The following is a 23,290-nucleotide window of genomic DNA, read 5'->3' as shown; positions in this document are numbered from 1 at the left end:
ACTTGTGTAAATATTTTCGCTCCAAGTGATGCTAGAGAGCAATAGTCACAACGGTATACGCTGTCGTCTGATGCTTACCCACAAGATGTGTCTGTTGTGGCTGAGATTGTGGGGGGGTGGGTAAGATGTCCACACGGTAATGGTTAGCTTTGAGCGATACAAAAGCTTTTGTGTGAAATTGAAAATTTAAACTTAACAAATTTTGAGGAGGTATTTAGTGTGTTATTTTAGCTCATTAAATAGAACTATAGAGCTTTTGTGCTTAAATTTTTGGTAATCGTAAGTTTTGGTATCTTGCTATTGGAGTTCACATATTGACCCCTCGTAACTAAAATTTTTTTCCAACTGGAAATAATGATTAACTGAACGGTATTTTTATTGTGTTAACAATTGTAGTTAATAGATAGCAACTGGTCTGATTGTATGTTTTTGAAAGGCCATGTCCAAAAATGAGCTAAGAAATCTGACCCTATAGTTTCAATAATGAAAAAATTTAAAAAAATTTAATTTTAAACTCAATTGGAATAAACAAAATATTAAAAAAAATAGTTCTTAAGTTGTTTTTATCTAATAATTGTAACACTCAGTACCTTTTAATGTTTTTAGGGTGCTTAAATATGCATAAAAGGGTTATTGTAAAATATGTAAATTAGTTCTTTAGAAAAAAAAAAAAAGAAACACGTTTTTAACTAGGATATTTTCTTCAACCCTTTCAAAATATTTTAAAGTTTTTTATCTTTAATAGTTTATATCTATTTGCTTTATTAAAATTTTGACTTTTAGCTACAATTCCCATTTAGTTTAAAAAATCTTTACTATAATTTGTTAAGTTTGCAGTGAGCAAAGCAGACACATTTACGCCGTATGGCCATGAAGACATCACCCCCTTGTGGTATGATTGATCATTGCAAATTACTACATACATACATTAACAATTTCTACGTACTTTTAATTCTCTAGTATGCATAGGCTCAATTAAATCCAGAGAAAAAAAATTCTAATAATAGTTGTAGTTTCGACCAGGCATGGAAAATTAAAATTCTGATTTGAATAACATAAATATAACAAATTGAGTACTTATTACGTTTTAAAGTGTTAAACTAAATTTCCTACAGACAAGACCAAGCATGGAAAATTGAAATTTAAAATATTACATTTTAGGTTTTAAAGTACTACATTAATTTGCCACTAGACTATAGACTGATCCATAAACTAGACTATAGGCTACCCTCGGTACCCCCACAACTTATTCGGTACTTTTTCTAACTAATACTTAATAAACTTTGATAAGAAGTTCACATAGTATTCCGTCTGTGTATATTCTAGTCTACAGTCTAGTCTATAGCCTAGTGTATAGTCTAGTCTATAGTCCTAGTCTATAGTCTAGTCTATAGTCTAGTCTATAGTCTAGTCTATAGTCTAGTCTATAGTCTAGTCTATAGTCTAGTCTATAGTCTGTCTAGTCTAGTCTATAGTCTAGTCTATAGTCTAGTCTATAGTCTAGTCTATAATCTAGTCGATAGTCTAGTCCTATAGTCTAGTCTATAAATCTAGTCTATAGTCTAGTCTATAGTCTAGTCTATATCTAGTCTATAGTCTAGTCTATAGTCTAGTCTATAGTCTAGTCTGTAGTCTAGTCTATAGTCTAGTCTATACTCTAGTCTATAGTCTAGTCTATAGTCTAGTCTATAGTCTAGTCTATAGTCTAGTCTATAGTCTAGTCTATACTCTAGTCTATAGTCTAGTCTATAGTCTAGTCTATAGTCTAGTCTATAGTCTGGTCTATAGTCTAGTCTATAGTCTAGTCTATAGTCTAGTCTATAGTCTAGTCTATAGTCTAGTCTATAGTCTAGTCTATAGTCTAGTCTATAGTCTAGTCTATAGTCTAGTCTATAGTCTAGTCTAGTCTATAGTCTAGTCTATAGTCTAGTCTATAGTCTAGTCTATAGTCTAGTCTATAGTCTAGTCTATAGTCTATAGTCTAGTCTATAGTCTAGTCTATAGTCTAGTCTATAGTCTAGTCTATAGTCTAGTCTATAGTCTAGTCTATAGTCTAGTCTATAGTCTTGTCTATAGTCTAGTCTATAGTCTAGTCTATAGTCTAGTCTATAGTCTAGTCTATAGTCTAGTCTATAGTCTATAGTCTAGTCTATACTCTAGTCTATAGTCTAGTCTATAGTCTAGTCTATAGTCTAGTCTATAGTCTAGTCTATAGTCTAGTCTATAGTCTTGTCTATAGTCTAGTCTATAGTCTAGTCTATAGTCTAGTCTATAGTCTAGTCTATAGTCTTGTCTATAGTCTAGTCTATAGTCTAGTCTATAGTCTAGTCTATAGTCTAGTCTATAGTCTAGTCTATAGTCTAGTCTATAGTCTAGTCTATAGTCTAGTCTATAGTCTAGTCTATAGTCTAGTCTATAGTCTAGTCTATAGTCTAGTCTATAGTCTAGTCTAGTCTATAGTCTAGTCTATAGTCTAGTCTATAATCTAGTCTATAGTCTATAGTCTAGTCTATAGTCTAGTCTATAGTCTAGTCTATAGTCTAGTCTATAGTCTAGTCTATAGTCTAGTCTATAGTCTAGTCTATAGTCTAGTCTATAGTCTAGTCTATAGTCTAGTCTATAGTCTAGTCTATAGTCTAGTCTATAGTCTAGTCTATAGTCTAGTCTATAATCTAGTCTATAATCTAGTCTATAGTCTAGTCTATAGTCTAGTCTATAGTCTAGTCTATATAGTCTATAGTCTAGTCTATAGTCTAGTCTATAGTCTAGTCTATAGTCTAGTCTATAGTCTAATCTAGTCTATAGTCTAGTCTATAGTCTAGTCTATAGTCTAGTCTATAGTCTAGTCTATAGTCTAGTCTATAGTCTAGTCTATAGTCTAGTCTATAGTCTAGTCTATAGTCTAGTCTATAGTCTAGTCTATAGTCTAGTCTATAGTCTAGTCTACAGTCTAGTCTATAGTCTAGTCTATAGTCTAGTCTAGGTCTAGTGTATAGTCTAGTCTAAGTCTAGTTATAGTCTAGTTATAGTCTAGTCTATAGTCTAGTCTATAGTCTAGTCTAGTCTAGTCTATAGTCTAGTCTATAGTCTAGTCTATAGTCTAGTCTATAGTCTAGTCTATAGTCTAGTCTAGTCTAGCTATAGTCTAGTCTATAGTCTAGTCTATAGTCTAGTCTATAGTCTAGTCTAGAGTCTAGTCTGTAGTCTAGGTCTATAGTCTAGTCTAGAGTCTAGTCTGTAGTCTAGTCTATAGTTAGTCTATAGTCTAGTCTATAGTCTAGTCTATCGTCTAGTCTATAGTCTAGTCTATAGTCTAGTCTATAGTCTAGTCTATAGTCTAGTCTATAGTCTAGTCTATAGTCTAGTCTATAGTCTAGTCTATAGTCTAGTCTAATTAGTTAGTCTATAGTCTAGTCTATAGTCTAGTCATAGTCTAGTCTATAGTATCGTCTATAGTCTAGTCTATAGTCTAGTCTATAGTCTAGTCTATAGTTTAGACTATAGTCTAGTCTATAGTATAGTCTATAGTTTAGTCTATAGTCTAGTCTATAGTCTAGTCTATAGTCTAGTCTATAGTCTAGTCTATAGTCTAGTCTATGGTCTAGTCTATAGTCTAGTCTATAGTCTGGTATATAGTCTAGTCTATGTGTAGGTCTATAGTCTGTCTATAGTGTAGTATATCTAGTCTAGTCTAGTCTTTAGTCTGGTCTATAGTCTAGTCTGGTCTATAGTTTAGTCTGGTCTATAGTCCAGTCTATAGTCTAGTCAATAGTGTAGTCTATAGTCTAGTCTTTAGTCTATTCTATAGTCTATTCTATAGACTAGTCCATAGTCTAGTCAATAGTCTATTCTTTGGTCTAGTCTATAGTGAATGGACTTTTCTATAGTCTAGATTAGAGATTGTTCTTTAACAAAGACCATAGTCAAATTTAATATAAGAAAAAAATTCATTTAATAAAGAAACAAAACAAATTGTACTAGTTATTTCAAATCACTCACCTTTTTCTTTTGTTGTTCTTCCATTTGTAGGTATTTGATACAAAACAATATTTTTAATTTACAACACATACTTATTTACATATTTACACACCAACTCTTTTCTTTTTTTTATTACTTTTCACACCTTTTCCTTAGACTTTTTTTTCAAGCTAAATTCTTTCATTCCAAACTCTTCCTCTATCCAATTTGATTAACGCTTTCTCATCACTTTACAAAACGAATGGCACGACAAAGAAAACCGGCGCTCGGCCTTACAAAATTGCATTGAATTTTTGGCAAATTTTAAAACACTTTTTTAAACTAATAATTTAACACTTTTTATAAACCTTTGTCCCGAATGGTGTTTATAAACAATTTTCAACAAAAATATTTAAATATTAACAATTAATTAAGGCTTTAGATTTATTTAAACAGGACTATTAACATTTTACAACCGCACCACTTTAGAAATTTTTAGCAACTAAAGAAGAAGATAAATAACGAAAGCAACAAATGGGAAGAGAAATTGTCATTGTTGTTGTTCATATTAGTACTCAATTTAAAGAGCAAATATCTAATAACAATAACAACAACTGCAATAAGAGACGGATGCTTTTCATTATTGTTCCATTTCATTATTTTTCTTAATACTTATTTCTAAAGTTTTCGGTTGTTTAGGCTTATTGTTAATAATATGTTAAATGTCAATTTATATCGGTATATAAAATATTTATGAAAATAGTTTTAGAAATTAGTAAAAAGTTGCCATTTGCCAAATTTGTTAAGTCAATTGTAGAAGGCGGGTCGTTGTTTTTTGGTTTCCAAGCATTCAAACTGGAAAGAAGGTGTTAATAATACATTAATATGTTGTTGTTATTACTTTATTATTTAAAGAAGAAATTGTAGGTACATATGGGAGCAAAATTGGAGAAAAATTTAATTATTGTGTTTCAGCTGTGAAATAAGGAGACAACTACAACAACAACAAGTAAGAATGTTATATTCGGTTATGCCGAATCTTATATACCCTTCATCATAGTGTATTTAAAATATATAAATTTTGTAAAATTAAAATTTATTTAATTTTCCCTATCATATCATTATTAAGCAATAGCAAAACATAATGAACAACAACAACGCTAAACGAAATAAACACACAAAAAACAAAATACACAAGGCATTAATGCCAGTGTGACCATTTTGGCATTTTTGCAGCTAGATTTAGCATTTTTTATTTTGATTTAGCTATAAAATTTTAATTTAGCATTTGGCATTTTATTTAGCATTTTTATAAAATATTTTTAGCATTTTTAGCTTTTTTTGCAATTTTAGTATATAAACAAAAAAAGACGAATTTTTGCAAAAAAGTTTTATATTGGAAATAGGTTTAATCGGAAAAAATCAGAATTAAATGCCTACCCAAACACAAGTAACAAGAAATATGAGAAATGTATTAATTTACACTGTAATTCAAAATAATACAAAAAGATTCATGAAGATAAATAACTTAAAATTACGCCAATACAAGTGAATACTTTAAAATGTTGTATTCTAAAATATTTTTCTGGAACCCAATGCTTTTTTAAATTCGAGGTGATAGAAATAATTCAAGAGATTTCATATATTTTTACAAATACGTTCAGTACGCTATTTTACAAACTAATACTTTTTGTTTGCTCATGGAATGAAACATATAATTTTGGAAAAGGCTATGTATGACGGGTAATTAACAAATTTTATTTTTTCCTATACGAAATAAAGAGGTTTTAATTTTTATCATCCTTCAGGAGTTCTTGTTAATTTATTGAAAATAAGTATTGAAAAAAATCAATAATATATAATTAAGACTTTCTCATCCTACTTTATGTTCTTTTTATTTTTAACAAATTTTTAGTAATTTTGTTGTGACGTTTTTTTTTAATTAAAAAAAATACATACATTTCGAAAATATTATTGACAATTTATTCCAGAATTACAATTACTGATTTGAATATATCTCTCAATTCATTTCATACATTCTCATATATATTTTTCCGAAAAAAATCTTGGAAGTATGAGTTATAAACCTGACATCTATTCACCGAGATTTAAAATTATTTCAACGGAATTTTCAATATTTTTGTGACATGAAAACCATTTTTAAAGTGTTTTGAGGAAGACAAATAAAATTGTTTATATAAAAAAGTAAAACTAGAAATATTATACTTTTCCTTCCGAAAACACATATAGGTTTTATACCATGAGCAACTAGTGTAATTAATAGAGTTTTTATGTAATTTTTGCATTCAGAAATATTTTAAAGTTAGAGACATTACATATTGCTAAATTTTAAAATAATTTTTAGCATTTCTGTTTATCTTAATACCACGGAACTTAATTTTTTACCCTACTCCACTATACTACGTTTGAGTATACTAATCGGTTAAGAATCATTTTCTGAATCGATTAAGCCATGTAAGTCTGACCGTCTGGTAGAGGTTGAAATGTTCAAAACAATAAGCACGTATGCTTTTTGATCCAATAACAAAACCTTTTAAAAATTGTTAAAGTCCGTCCTTTATTTTACCTAGCCCCCATACATATACAAATGTATAAAGCCTTTCTCAGAAAATTAGTTTAAATATATCGGAACCAAGGTTCAATTCAACATAAATGCTTTATTACGAAAAATAAATCAAATTTTATACTCATATGGTCAACCACGGCAGAATATACTTTCTTACTTGTTATAAATTGCAATGAATTTCAGTTACAAATTAATATGAATTGTTCATAAAAACACTTAAAAAATTTTAGCATTTTTTGGCATTTTAAAATCAATTTAGCATTTTTTCTAGCATTATTTTGGATGGGATTTAGCCGCAACATTTTTTGAGACCTGGTCACACTGCAAGGCAGTAAATTTTACTGAGTAAAAGCAAAGACATCCAAACATACGAATGAAAATACACAAAACACAAAAGCAAAATACACAACGCAATGAAACCAACAGACATCCAAACATACGAAACTGAATACACCAAGAAAACAAAAACAAAATACACAACGCAATGAAACACACAGAAAACCAAACATACGAAACGAAATACTAACAAAAAGCAATGAATAAGCAGTGTTGTTGTTGCCTATTATGAAAGCATGACAAAAAATGTCTTTTTTATTGAATTTTCAGAGGTGGTCTCGGATTTTTGCTTATATCTCCGCTGTTTATGGATGGATTTTGCTGATTTTAAATAGGAAACTTCGCGAAGGCATGTCTGATAAGTAACTTGTAACAAACTAAATTAATTTTCCACTAGACTATAGACCAGTCTAGACAATAGACTATACTATAGACTAGGCTATAAACTAGACTATAGACTAGATTATAGACTAGACTATAGACTAGACTATAGACTAGACTATAGACTAGACTATAGACTAGACTATAGACGACTATAGACTAGACTATAGACTAGACTATAGACTAGACTATAGACTAGACTATAGACTAGACTATAGACTAGACTATAGACTAGACTATAGACTAGACTATAGACTAGACTATAGACTATAGACTAGACTATAGACTATAGACTAGACTATAGACTAGACTATAGACTAGACTATAGACTAGACTATAGACTAGACTATAGACTAGACTATAGACTAGACTATAGACTAGACTATAGACTAGACTATAGACTAGACTATAGATTAGACTATAGACTAGACTATAGACTAGACTATAGACTAGACTATAGACTAGACTATAGACTAGACTATAGACTAGACTATAGACTAGACTATAGACTAGACTATAGACTAGACTATAGACTAGACTATAGACTAGACTATAGACTAGACTATAGACTAGACTATAGACTAGACTATAGACTAGACTATAGACTAGACTATAGACTAGACTATAGACTAGACTATAGACTAGACTATAGACTAGACTATAGACTAGACTGTAGACTAGACTATAGACTAGACTATAGACTAGACTATAGACTAGACTGTAGACTAGACTATAGACTAGACTATAGACTAGACTATCGACTAGACTATCGACTAGACTATAGACTAGGCTATAGACTAGACTATTGACTAGCCTGTAGATTAGACATATTATAGACTAGACTATAGCCTGGACTATGACTATAGACTAGACTATAGATCAGACTATAGAGTAGACTAGACTATAGATTAGACTATAGACTAGACTATAGATTAAACTGTAGACTAGACAAAGTTAGTTAGTTAGTTATTTATTTGGTTAGTTAGTTAGTTAGTTAGTTAGTTAGTTAGTTAGTTAGTTAGATAGTTAGTTAGTTAGTTAGTTAGTTAGTTAGTTAGTAGTTAGTTAGTTAGTTAGTTAGTTAGTTAGTTAGTTAGTTAGTTAGTTAGTTAGTTAGTTAGTTAGTTAGTTAGTTAGTTAGTTAGTTAGTTAGTTAGTTAGTTAGTTAGTTAGTTAGTTAGTTAGTTAGTTAGTTAGTTAGTTAGTTAGTTAGTTTAGTTAGTTAGTTAGTTAGTTAGTTAGTTAGTTAGTTAGTTAGTTAGTTAGTTAGTTAGTTAGTTAGTTAGTTAGTTAGTTAGTTAGTTAGTTAGTTAGTTAGTTAGTTAGTTAGTTAGTTAGTTAGTTAGTTAGTTAGTTAGTTAGTTAGTTAGTTAGTTAGTTAGTTAGTTAGTTAGTTAGTAGTTAGTTAGTTAGTTAGTAGTTAGTAGTTAGTTAGTTAGTTAGTTAGTAGTAGTTAGTTAGTTAGTTAGTTAGTTAGTTAGTTAGTTAGTTAGTTAGTTAGTTAGTAGTTAGTTAGTTAGTTAGTTAGTTAGTTAGTTAGTTAGTTAGTTAGTTAGTAGTAGTTAGTTAGTTAGTTAGTTAGTTAGTAGTTAGTTAGTTAGTTAGTTAGTTAGTTAGTTAGTTAGTTAGTTAGTTAGTTAGTTAGTTAGTTAGTTAGTTAGTTAGTTAGTTAGTTAGTTAGTTAGTTAGTTAGTTAGTTAGTTAGTTAGTTAGTTAGTTAGTTAGTTAGTTAGTTAGTTAGTTAGTTAGTTAGTTAGTTAGTTAGTTAGTTAGTTACTTCATCCATTTTCTCCATTGTACTTCTTTTTACTTTCAATTTAAATAAAACATTCTTTTAAATAACTGCCATAACTTTTGGTTATTTATCACTAACATTTTTTTTTTGTGTTTCCAAAATTGTAACACTAAACATTAGCTGCAAATTGTTTAAACATAAAAACGAAAATAAATTATATTTTAAATACAAGCATCTTTTTTCCGCTTAATGTTTGAAAATTTAAAGTTTAATAGGGGATTAAGAGAGCACAAACACCAATAAACATTAAAAAAACAGTTAAATTTTAAAATGTACATATGTGTTTGAGTTTTAAGTATGAATGAAGTTTTAGATACTTAGATAAATTTAATATTAGCAAGAAAAACACAATTTTTTAGTTAATAGTGTTGGCTGACATGTCTTACCCACTAACAAATAATTCCGTAATCATCAACATCGTCGACATCATCATCCACTGCATGATCTCTATTTGAAATCTAAAGCCAGAGTTGAAATAAACACATACATGTTTAGGTACTTACTTACACATTTAAAAAAGATCTTGTACAATTATTACCAGTTTATAGATACATTAAGTAAATATGTAGTGAACAGAAAAATACTTTAAAGTGTAAAATTATTAATTTGTTGTGTATGATTTTTTGTTAATAATTTTTTTCGGTTTTTTTTTTTCGATTTGCAATATTTTAATTTTGAGTTTTGAGGGATTGTGTGCAATTAAATTCTGCGCATATAAATATGTGCACATTTGCCACAAATACTTTATAAACACTTTAGATCTTTAAGATTTAACATCAATAACAAATTCTCATTTACCTTAACTCAACAAAAATGTTCAAAATTGTAAGTTTCCTGTTAAAGGAAGAACAGAAAAAAATCTATAAATAAAATCAAGCAGTAATTAAATTATTTCTAACCTCCTGCCTTAATGTTCTATACGAAATACATTTCAAGGACTCTTCAAGGCAGGAGCTTTAAAACAATTAATTATAATGAAATTTGTTTCTTCTCTTCTCTATTCACAATATATTACAGCTCATTGTTTCTTTAGCCATTTGTGGTTGTGCCTTGGCTGTTGATTATCAGGCTGAAACCCGTAATTTCGTTAACGAAATCAAAGAGGATGGCAGCTACAATTATCAATTCGATACCACCAATGGTATTGCCCAGCAGGAGTCTGGTGTTGGTGGCCACTATGCCACCGGCTCTTCTCAATACTACTCGCCTGAGGGTGAATTGATTCAATTGACTTATACTGCCGATGAAAATGGTTTCCAACCACAAGGTGCTCATTTGCCTACACCACCACCAATTCCAGAAGCTATTTTTAAAATCATTGGAATACATTCGCACTCATCCCTATCATGAGGAGCAACAATATCAGCAACCAGCCGCCGCCAAACAATACGGCAATCAGCAACAACAACAACATCAAGGTCCCTATCGTAATTCTAATTTAGTGAAATAACAATTGTACGTGATTGCGATATTTGCTGTGATTTCATTCTTGTCTGTCTATCTATCTAATCCATCTATCTGTCAATAGGAAAAATCTTCTGTTTATGTTGTTTGCTCCTTTGGAACACTCACATTCCTACATTTACAAAATGTATTTGTATAGTAATACCGCCATAAATATTTTTTTACTACAACATATACATGAACACTTAGCCATACATATAAATACTACACAATATTCATACTTGTATAGTACATCTTATACATACACACATCCAACATCCTTATCCTTAATATCCTTGTTTTATACATTTTTGTGAATAGTGAGAATAAAAAGAACATGATTTTGTTATAAATATTTTGTTTGTTAAAAACAAAATATTGTCATCAAGAATAACATACTATAATGTTTTATTTACAATATTGAAGAAACAGTAATAATATAATTTTTGCAAAGGATTTGCTTAAGGATTTAAAATACTTATAATAAAAGTATATTTTGTCATTGTGAGAAATAGCAATTTGTATATGCATATGCGTCTCATCTTATAAATTTTTAGCAATTTGTCAAAAATTTTAAAATCCTTATGGTTATTAATCAGATCCGAAGAAATACGCCTAAGCCACATCGGGCAGACGGAGAAAGCCTGTTAATGACAGAGAAAATTTACAATAAATTTTAAAAATTCTAGTCTATAGACCAGACTTTAAACCAGACTAAAAACTAGACAATATACTCTACTAAAGACTAGCCTATAGTCCAGACTATAGACTAGACTATAGACTAGACTATAGACTAGCCTATAGACTAGACTATAGACTAGATTATAGACTAGACAATAGACTAGACTATAGCTTAGACTATAGGCTAGACTAAAGACTAGACTGTAGACTAGACTATATACTAGACTGTAGACTAGACTATAGACTAGACTATAGACTAGACTATAGACTAGACTATAGACTAGACTATAGACTAGACTATAGACTAGACTAGACTATAGACTAGACTATAGACTAGACTATAGACTAGACTATAGACTAGACTATAGACTAGACTATAGACTAGACTATAGACTAGACTATAGACTAGACTATAGACTAGACTATAGACTAGACTATAGACTAGACTATAGACTAGACTATAGACTAGACTATAGACTAGACTATAGACTAGACTATAGACTAGACTATAGACTAGACTATAGACTAGACTATAGACTAGACTATAGACTAGACTATAGACTATAGACTATAGACTAGACTATAGACTAGACTATAGACTTGACTATAGACTAGACTATAGACTAGACTATAGACTAGACTATAGAATAGACTATAGAATAGACTATAGACTAGACTATATACTACACCATAGACTAGACAATAAAATAGACTATAGACTAGACTATAGACTAGACTATAGACTAGACTATAGACTAGACTATAGACTAGACTATAGACTAGACTATAGACTAGACTATAGACTAGACTATAGACTAGACTATAGACTAGACTATAGACTAGACTATAGACTAGACTATAGACTAGACTATGGACTAGACTATAGACTAGACTATAGACTAGACTATAGACTAGACTATAGACTAGACTATAGACTAGACTAGACTATAGACTACTATAGACTAGACTATAGACTAGACTATACACTAGATAGACTAGACTATAGACTAGACTATAGACTAGACTATAGACTAGACTATAGACTAGACTATAGACTAGACTATAGACTAGACTATAGACTAGACTATAGACTAGACTATAGACTAGACTATAGAACTAGACTAGACTAGACTATAGACTAGACTATAGTACTAGAGACTATAGACTAGACTATAGACTAGACTATAGACTAGACTATAGACTAGACTAAGACTAGACTATAGACTAGACTATAGACTAGACTATAGACTAGACTATAGACTAGACTATAGACTAGACTATAGACTAGACTATAGACTAGACTATAGACTAGACTATAGACTAGACATAGCTAGACTAAGACTAGACTATAGACTAGACTATAGACTAGACTATAGACTAGACTATAGACTATACGATAGACGACTATAGACTAGACTATAGACTAGACTAAGGACTAGACTATAGACTAGACTATAGACTAGACTATAGACTAGACTATAGACTAGACTATAGACTATACTATAGACCTAGACTATAGACTAGACTATAGACTAGACTATAGACTAGACTATAGACTAGACTATAGACTAGACTATAGACTAGACTATAGACTAGACTATAGACTAGACTATAGACTAGACAATAGACTAGACTAGACTATAGACTAGACTAGACTATAGACTAGACTAGACTATAGACTAGACTATAGACTAGACTATAGACTAGACTATAGACTAGACTATAGACTAGACTATAGACTAGACTATAGACTAGACTATAGACTAGACTATAGACTAGACTATAGACTAGACTATAGACTAGACTATAGACTAGACTATAGACTAGACTATAGACTAGACTATAGACTAGACTATAGACTAGACTATAGACTAGACTATAGACTAGACTATAGACTAGACTATAGACTAGACTATAGAGACTATGACTAGACTATAGACTAGACTATAGACTAGACTATAGACTAGACTATAGACTAGACTATAGACTAGACTATAGACTAGACTATAACTAGACTATAGACTAGACTATAGACTATATAGACTATAGACTAGACTATAGACTAGACTATAGACTAGACTATAGACTAGACTATAGACTAGACTATAGACTAGACTATAGACTAGACTATAGACTAGACTATAGACTAGACTATAGACTAGACTATAGACTAGACTATAGACTAGACTATAGACTAGACTATAGACTAGACTATAGACTAGACTATAGACTAGACTATAGACTAGACTATAGACTAGACTATAGACTAGACTATAGACTAGACTATAGACTAGACTATAGACTAGACTATAGACTAGACTATAGACTAGACTATAGACTAGACTATAGACTAGACTATAGACTAGACTATAGACTAGACTATAGACTAGACTATAGACTAGACTATAGACTAGACTATAGACTAGACTATAGACTAGACTATAGACTAGACTATAGACTAGACTATAGACTAGACTATAGACTACACTATAGACTAGACTATAGACTAGACTATAGAGTAGACTATAGACTAGACTATAGACTAGACTACAGACTAGACTATAGAGTAGACTATAGACTAGACTATAGACTAGACTACAGACTAGACTATAGACTAGACTACAGACTAGACTATAGACTAGACTACAGACTAGACTATAGACTAGACTACAGACTAGACTAGACTATAGACTAGACTATAATCTAGTCTATAGACTAGTCTATAGTCTAGAGTATAGACTAGACCATAGACTGGACTATAGACTAGACTATAAAATGTATCAAAAGCTTTCTATAAAACAAGGAAGATTGAATGTAAAACGAAAGATATCTATTGGTAGAAAATTTATCGAAAATTTTCTATTAAATGAAATTTTTACAAAAAAAATCTAAAAATTAAATTAAAGAAATTTTATATAAAATTTTATGAACAAAATTTTATCGAAAATTTTCTAAAGACAGAAATTTATAGAAAATTTTATATAAAAAAAAATTATACAAAATTTTTTAAAAATGTAAATTTGTAGAAAATTCTTTAAAACGTGAAATTTATCGAAAATTTTCTGTAGTAATTTAATTTTTCTTATTATTTATCAAAAATTCCTTATATAAAGGTAACTGTAAACAAATTTATTTAAAGAGCGAGATTTATATGGAGTACTTATTAAAACATGAATTTCATAAAAAATATTTAAAATATATAATTCATCGAAAAATTTCTAACAGTTTTAACATTAAAAAAAAATATGTAAGACGCACAAACCCATTGTTATTTACCGCACAAGTACAATTTGTTGCTAGAATATAAATCAATTTGTTTTTTTTTTATTTTTTGCTCCTACAATCATTAACATTCTAAGTGACTAAATGAAATATGATGATAATTGAAATATTCCTACATCGCATCGTCATATTTTAAAGCAATTTTAAGACTTCAACAATTAAGAGGTGTGAACATTTAATGAATCATTAGAAAATTATTCAAATAATACCGAGTTTATATTTGCAAAGCTCATTTGTATTAAAAGATAATAAATTATTTTTAAGCCTAAGACTAGTACAAACATAAATTATTACAATTAATCAGGGCTTGTAATAAGTCTTAATATGTATCTTCAACAACAAAAATCAATTAATATTTAGTTTTAAGGTCATGCAACAAAAAAATTAAAAAATAGGAAGAGTTATTCATTCACATCATTGTACCTTTATTTAATACAAATGTTAAACAGCCACCACCAACCAACTAGCCAATGATTAATGTTACAAATGAAAATTATATCACTTCCGATTAACATGAATGAAACGACTCCATGCAACCAGTTATAGATGTTTAAGTAAATGTAGCTGAAAATTACCTTGAATTTGTTTTCAATTGGGGATGGACGGACAGTTAGACACACAGAAACAAATGGATCCCTTTAATTATGAAAATAATACTTACATATATTTATGAATACATTTTTTTGTGAACAAAATGTATAAATAACTAGATTAATCGAAGTATTATTTTAATATTTAAGTGGCTCTTGTTTCATGATTTACAAAACTCAATGTAATGTTGCATGTTGAAATGAAATTGTTGAATAAAATAATTACATAGTAAATTTGTAAAAACTAACAGGACCCATTAATTCATATAAAGAGCCACACGTTTGCTTAAGGAAGATTTTTATTTACCTTGAATTTAAAAAGGCCTTAAGTCATATTTTTTTATTTAACGAATTAGAGAAATTTTCGATAAATAATCTTTTTAAAGAGAATTTTCAATAAACTCACTCTTTGAGAGAATATTCGATAAATTTGATCTCTGCAGATAATTTTTGATAAATATAGACCAGACTATAGACTAGACTATGGACTAGACTGTAGACTAGACTAGACTAGACTAGGCTAGACTGGACTAGAATAGAATAGACTAGGCTAGACTAGACTAGACTAGACTAGACTAGACTAGACTAGATTAGACTAGATTAGACTATACTATAGACTAGGCTATAGATCAGACCATATACTAGACTAAACACTAGACTATAGACTAGACTATATTCTAGTCTATAGTCTAGACTATAGACTAGAATATAGTCTAGACTATAGACTGAACTATAGACTAGACTAAAGACTAGACTAGACTATAGACTAGACTATAGACTAGACTATAGACTAGACTATAGACTAGACTATAGACTAGATAGACTAGACTATAGACTAGACCATAGACTAGACTATAGACTAGACTATAGACTAGACTATAGACTAGACTATAGACTAGACTATAGACTAGACTATAGACTAGACTATAGACTAGACTATAGACTAGACTATAGACTAGACTATAGACTGGACTATAGACTAGACTATAGACTAGACTATAGACTAGACTATAGACTAGACTATAGACTAGACTATAGACTAGACTATAGACTAGACTATAGACTAGACTATAGCCTAGACTATAGCCTAGACTATAGACTAGACTATAGACTAGACTATAGACTAGACTATAGACTAGACTATAGACTAGACTATAGACTAGACTATAGACTAGACTATAGACTAGACTATAGACTAGACTATAGACTAGACTATAGACTAGACTATAGACTAGACTATAGACTAGACTATAGACTAGACTATAGACTAGACTATAGACTAGACTATAGACTAGACTATAGACTAGACTATAGACTAGACTATAGACTAGACTATAGACTAGACTATAGACTAGACTATAGACTAGACTATAGACTAGACTATAGACTAGACTATAGACTAGACTATAGACTGGACTATAGACTAAACTATAGACTAGACTATAGACTAGACCAGGGGTCGGCAAACTATGGCTCGCGGCCAAATGCGGCTCTTTGGATGTGGAGCTGTGGCTCTTTAGTTTATACACATTTTATTTATTTTATAAAAAAATATTTATATATTTTAAAATTTTTCGGAATCGATTAACGAGCAGTGTATTAATACTAACAAAACAATTCGCAAAAGTTTCTACAATATACATACACAACTTTTTAACTTTGCTTAATCGTTCTGTACATGAACGAAACAAAAACATATACTTTTTGAGTGAGAAAGAAAGAAAATTACACAATTAGCTTTTCGCTCATTTCCTTGCTTTTACAATCGTACATTTGAGAATAAATCCTCATTGAACCATTTGGAATTGGTATTGGATCTCTAGAAATGCAAAGTTTAAAAGCAAGTTGGAAGAGTTAGGTAAAAAGCCAACTAATAAATGAAAATTTATAGTCATTTTTGAAACTTTAAACAACAAGTTATGATCCAATCTAAAGCCATACAAACCTATCACTCCCATTGAATTTGTTCCATGTACAAGTTAATATTGTAAGAAAATTTTTAATTCTTTAAAGTGTTAATTGAAAAGTTCCTAAAAACAAACAAACAAACTCCTACGAATTGCAATTAAATAAGATGTAGATGAGGATGTGCATACATTCCGAAATTTTCGTGTTTTTGGAATTAAAAGATATTTTTGGAAATTTAAAATATAGTAACTAATTTATGTGGAGAGTTTGGATACAGTTAAATACTAAAAACTTGGTCTATTTGAAAACTTTAATCTTTTTTTAAAGAATTTTATATTTTTTTAACGCTTTCTATAAAAGGTGCCAAAAAATTAAACATTTTTAAATATTGCACGTTTTAATGACAGTGATCTATGAAAGATTGATATATTTTTTGCATAAAATGTTTGGCTATAAATAAATAATTGACCAGAAAGCGTATTATGGACCCATCCTTACAAATTTGGTAATGAGATTTTTGATCCTATGAAACTTGTTTGTGTGATTTTCATCACTACCCAGCAAAAAAGACGTGCAAAAAAGTAGTAAATGCATGGGTTGAACTGATAGTGAAACTGGTTCATATTTAGGGGAAACATGCATGATTTTAACATTAGCGTGCCATTGGCATGCATGGGTTCGTATTTGCAAAAATAGTTCGTCATTTAAATGAGTTCTTATAACCAATGAATATTCGATGATTCTCAAGCGAATTTTCATTGGTGCACTATATTTATTTAAAATGCATTAATGGTACTTCGATTTAATTATCAATATTTAAATAATTTTTTGAATGATATTGACAAAAATAGAATAAGATAAAACATAACTAACTGATTTTGATTGGATTTAAATTCATGCAGAGGAAAAATACCCATTGTGTTTTAAAATCCGTTAAGCAGTCTTGGTTTTTTTCCTTCTCTTATTAATGGACTTAATATTACTAATTTTAATGGACTTAATATTACTAATTTTAACAAAAATCTAATAAAAAAATTAATGTCATTTTTAATCTTTATTGTATGAAATGCACGTTTTCGTTAAATCTCCTAAGATAATACCAAATTACAGTAAAATATTACAATTCCTATAGTGGAGTTACATGAGTGAATTTGGGTGCATTTTTCATGCCTTCACTGATGACAAATTTATTAGAATTTAGGCATGTATTTAAAACGCATTAAATAGAATACTTACTAAAGAAATCATGAAATTATCCCTTCTTCTTTAAACAACTTCAAAATTTTTTTGCTGGGTATACTTGTGTTTTAGACTGTTGTATGTATTTTTGTTCTTATAAAACTTGTTTATGACGAATTCCACCACTATGCTAGTATTGCCTGTTTTGAGCGTTAAAGCGTGGGGATCTAATATGGGGGATATCAATTATGAGCCGATCATCACCAAATTTGGTTAAGTTATTTTTGTTCCTGTTTGTGTTGAATTTCGTCATAATACTGCTATATTAAGCCAGTTCTGATTGTTAAATTAAAATTTGGAAGATAGATTTTTGTTCTTATACAACTTGTTCTCATACAACTTGTTTATCTCGAATTTCGTCGCTATACTGCTACTGTTAACCGTCTTGTCTATACCCGAGCAAAATTACGTACATCAATACCCAACATACCCGGGTATGTCATACAATTTATATGGCTATTTCATCTTTTATACATTTCTAGTGTATAATTCAGATAATTGTTAAAACTAATTTAATAAAACGTCTGTATATATAAATTAAATAGTTTTTGATTATAAACCATTAAATTTTAGCAATTCTTTTTAGAGTTTTCTTATTGCTTTCCTATTAACAAAAATATCGTATGCAAAAAACATAAAGAAAAACGCCTTCATAACGTATAATGTACATTATGCAGAATTTGAATTTGTAAAATTTTGACTTCAAGAAGCTATTACTCAGTGACCGGGAAAGTAATTGAACAAAACTTTTATATATTATTTATTAAGGTGTATATAATCGACTAGCTTTAAAGAAATTGTTTTGCTTTCGTAAAGGGAACTTTTTTGCAAAAAAAAAGATTGCTAAGTCATGGTCAAAAATTAAAATTTTAAAATTTAAACTTAAATATTTTTGTTTATATGAGAATAAAATTATTATAATCAGCATAATTTTACTTTACTAAGTCATATACAATAAAAAAAATTATTTCATCAAAATCGGCGCATATTTGTTAATGTTACAAGGTCCACAAATATTTCACATTCAAAATATGAATAAAGACACATGACTCTGTATTTGAAACTAAATTTGTTGTTCAGTTCATTTTTTTTAAGATACAAGAATATATATAATTCTAAAAATAAAACATAAAATTTATAAAGAAACTTAATTTTTTTCCGATAACTGACATATAATTGTATACATACCGGGGTATGTTGGGTATTGATACACGAGGTAAAAATAGAAAATCTAGTATTATATAATATATTTATATAATCTATATAATTATATAATCTAAATATATATATTTAGCTAATGGAAAATGTATAGAAAACTTTACTCTGAAAGCATAGTCCAAATTACAAGCCGATACGTATATAGACCTCGAGATATATCACTTCAAAATGAAAAACATACACGGGTATGTGGGTATTGACATAACGGTTAAGTCAATTATTATCGTTAGAGTAATTTTTTTAAAGGGGCCTTATATTGGGGTTGGTCAATTATGGTTCGATGTCCGCAATACATCACAAAAAAACTTGTGGAAAATTTTATCTCGATTGCTGCCTAATTAATATACATAACTATGACACTTTATACTGTATTATGGCAAATGCCTTTTAAATGATATCACTGTCGCCCCACTCTAATAAACTTTTATATCTTTATATAACAAGTGTTAAAAACGCATTCGAGTGACCCACAAAAATTCATTTGTAATGTTTTAATAAACAAACATTTTGTGGCTCTTTTAAAACCCATGTTTTGTAAACTTTAAGTTTTGGCTCTTCCGACTCAAAAGTTTGCCGACCCCTGGACTAGACTATAGACTAGACTATAGACTAGACTATAGACTAGACTATAGACTAGACTATAGACTAGACTATAGACTAGACTATAGACTAGACTATAGACTAGACTATAGACTAGACTATAGACTAGACTATAGACTAGACCATAGACTAGACTATAGACTAGACTATAGACTAGACTATAGACTAGACTATAGACTAGACTATAGACTAGACTATAGACTAGACTATAGACTAGACTATAGACTAGACTATAGACTAGACTATAGACTAGACTATAGACTAGACTATAGACTAGACTATAGACTAGACTATAGACTAGACTATAGACTAGACTATAGACTAGACTATAGACTAGACTATAGACTAGACTATAGACTAGACTATAGACTAGACTATAGACTAGACTATAGACTAGACTATAGACTAGACTATAGACTAGACTATAGACTAGACTATAGAATAGACTATAGACTAGACTATGACTAGACTATAGAATAGACTATAGACTAGACTATAGACTAGACTATAGACTAGACTATAGACTAGACTATAGACTAGACTATAGACTAGACTATAGACTAGACTATAGACTAGACTATAGACTAGACTATAGACTAGACTATAGACTAGACTATAGACTAGACTATAGACTAGACTATAGACTAGACTATAGACTAGACTATAGACTAGACTATAGACTAGACTATAGACTAGACTATAGACTAGACTATAGACTAGACTATAGACTAGACTATAGACTAGACTATAGACTAGACTATAGACTAGACTATAGACTAGACTATAGACTAGACTATAGACTAGACTATAGACTAGACTATAGACTAGACTATAGACTAGACTATAGACTAGACTATAGACTAGACTATAGACTAGACTATAGACTAGACTATAGACTAGACTATAGACTAGACTATAGACTAGACTATAGACTAGACTATAGACTAGACTATAGACTAGACTATAGACTAGAGTATAGACTAGACTATAGACTAGACTATAGACTAGACTATAGACTAGACTATAGACTAGACTATAGATAGTCTATAGTCTATAGTCTAGACTATAGACTAGACTATAGACTAGACTATAGACTAGACTATAGACTAGACTATAGACTAGACTATAGTCTTCTCTATCACACATCAGCTATGACAACTGAGCACATTTACCGGTTTATTTTGTTTTCACTCTAAAACCTGTGAATCTTTCATCATTTAATGGAAGTAAGTTCAGTCTTTTCGATACTTGTGCCACTACTCTGTGACACATTTAACACAATTATAAATTTATACACGAACGCTTTTAGAGTTTAGCACCCCCAAATAGTTGGAATATGGTTCTCTCGGGGAAAAAAATCCTAACAAAAAAATTGTCATACGAATTGTCAAAATAAGTTGTATCCGTAAAGGAATTCTAAGTTGTTTTTTCTTCATTCGTCCTTATTTAAAGTTACGTGATAAAATGTTGCAAGTAGTGACATGTAACATTTCATTTTATTTTTATTTTATTCATACTTTTATTGGGTCTAGTAGTTGTATGGTAATGGGTGCGTTTTGTTTTTTTGGGTTAAAGCTCATAACTTGAGCAATTTTGCCGTAATGGTGTAACCATTCCAAGGTATCATCATCATGATGTTTGGTTTTCTTTTCCCCTTATTTGTTAACTCAGGGGATGATTTAAATAATCACTAGCAAAGTTCTTTGGTGGTTGATTTTTTGTACTAAGTTTTTGTCGACTGGCTTATTTCACAGTTTTTGAATTGGGTCACATATTTCTAAAGTAATTGTTTCAACTAAATTTAATCAAATGGAAACATTTATCTTAATATAATTGACACACTCACTCACTCACTCACATATTTGTTTATTCCAAGACCTTTTTCTTTAGTTTTTCTTTAAGGGCTTTTGTGGGGTAAACATAGTAGAAATATTTTTTTTTTTTTTTAACTTTTTAAATTTAGTTATTTATAATTTGATATTAATGTTTTAATTTCTTGCCATTTTACTACGCCCACACCACTTTTGCTTATGAAATGAAAAATTTGAAAATAAATCCACGTTACCTACAACTCTCGTGTATTTAGTTTCATTTTGTAAAACTAAAACTTAATCTGTTGCATATGACAAGCAGAACTAAATGCAACAAAACTTGATGATAAAGTGGTTGAAGAAAAAAACAAAAAAAAAAAACTGAAATTACAAATCTGCGGTTCTTTTCAACAAACTCATCTCAAAAGTTTTAAAAATGAAAAGTAAGATGAATGAACAAAAAAATAAATAAAAAAACAAAACTAATCATCATATAGAAATAAATAAGAGGCGAAGAAATTACTTCGAAAATGTTTTTCATAATTAAAACAGACTTTTTAAACAAAACTACGGTTATTGTCAGAATTAAACTAGACTATATACTAGACTATAGACTAGTTTATAGTCTTGTCTATAGTCTAGTCTATAGTCTAGTCTATAGTCTAGTCTATAGTCTAGTCTATAGTCTAGTCTATAGTCTAGTCTATAGTCTAGTCTATAGTCTAGTCTATAGTCTAGTCTATAGTCTAGTCTATAGTCTAGCCTATAGTCTAGTCTATAGTCTAGTCTATAGTCTAGTCTATAGTCTAGTCTATAGTCTAGTCTATAGTCTAGTCTATAGTCTAGTCCTAGTCTAGTCTATAGTCTAGTCTATAGTCTAGTCTATAGTAGTCTATAGTCTAGTATATAGTCTAGTCTATAGTCTAGTCTATAGTCTAGTCTATAGTCTAGTCTATAGTCTAGTCTATAGTCTAGTCTATAGTCTAGTCTATAGTCTAGTCTATAGTCTAGTCTATAGTCTAGTCTATAGTCTAGTCTATAGTCTAGTCTATAGTCTAGTATATAGTCTAGTCTATAGTCTAGTCTATAGTCTAGTCTATAGTCTAGTCTATAGTCTAGTCTATAGTCTAGTCTATAGTCTAGTCTATAGTCTAGTCTATATTCTAGTCTATAGTCTAGTCTATAGTCTAGTCTATAGTCTAGTCTATAGTCTAGTCTATAGTCTAGTCTATAGTCTAGTCTATAGTCTAGTCTATAGTCTAGTCTATAGTCTAGTCTATAGTCTAGTCTATAGTCTAGTCTATAGTCTAGTCTATAGTCTAGTCTATAGTCTAGTCTATAGTCTAGTCTATAGTCTAGTCTATAGTCTAGTCTATAGTCTAGTCTATAGTCTAGTCTATAGTCTAGTCTATAGTCTAGTCTATAGTCTAGTCTATAGTCTAGTCTATAGTCTAGTCTATAG

At 29.8% G+C, this 23,290-nt stretch overlaps 1 pseudogene; it reads left to right on the top strand.

Annotated features, from left to right (window-relative positions):
- Positions 1–9,741: 9,741 nt before the first annotated feature.
- Positions 9,742–10,895, top strand: LOC119615121 (annotated as a pseudogene).
- Positions 10,896–23,290: the final 12,395 nt, after the last annotated feature.

Source organism: Lucilia sericata, unplaced genomic scaffold (assembly GCF_015586225.1).
Source record: "Lucilia sericata isolate MDLA Ls3-8-SP2 unplaced genomic scaffold, ASM1558622v1 Contig004146F_arrow, whole genome shotgun sequence".
Lineage (NCBI taxonomy): Eukaryota > Metazoa > Arthropoda > Insecta > Diptera > Calliphoridae > Lucilia > Lucilia sericata.
Note: the sequence above shows the minus strand (reverse complement) of the source record. Positions and strands in the feature narration are given on the sequence as shown.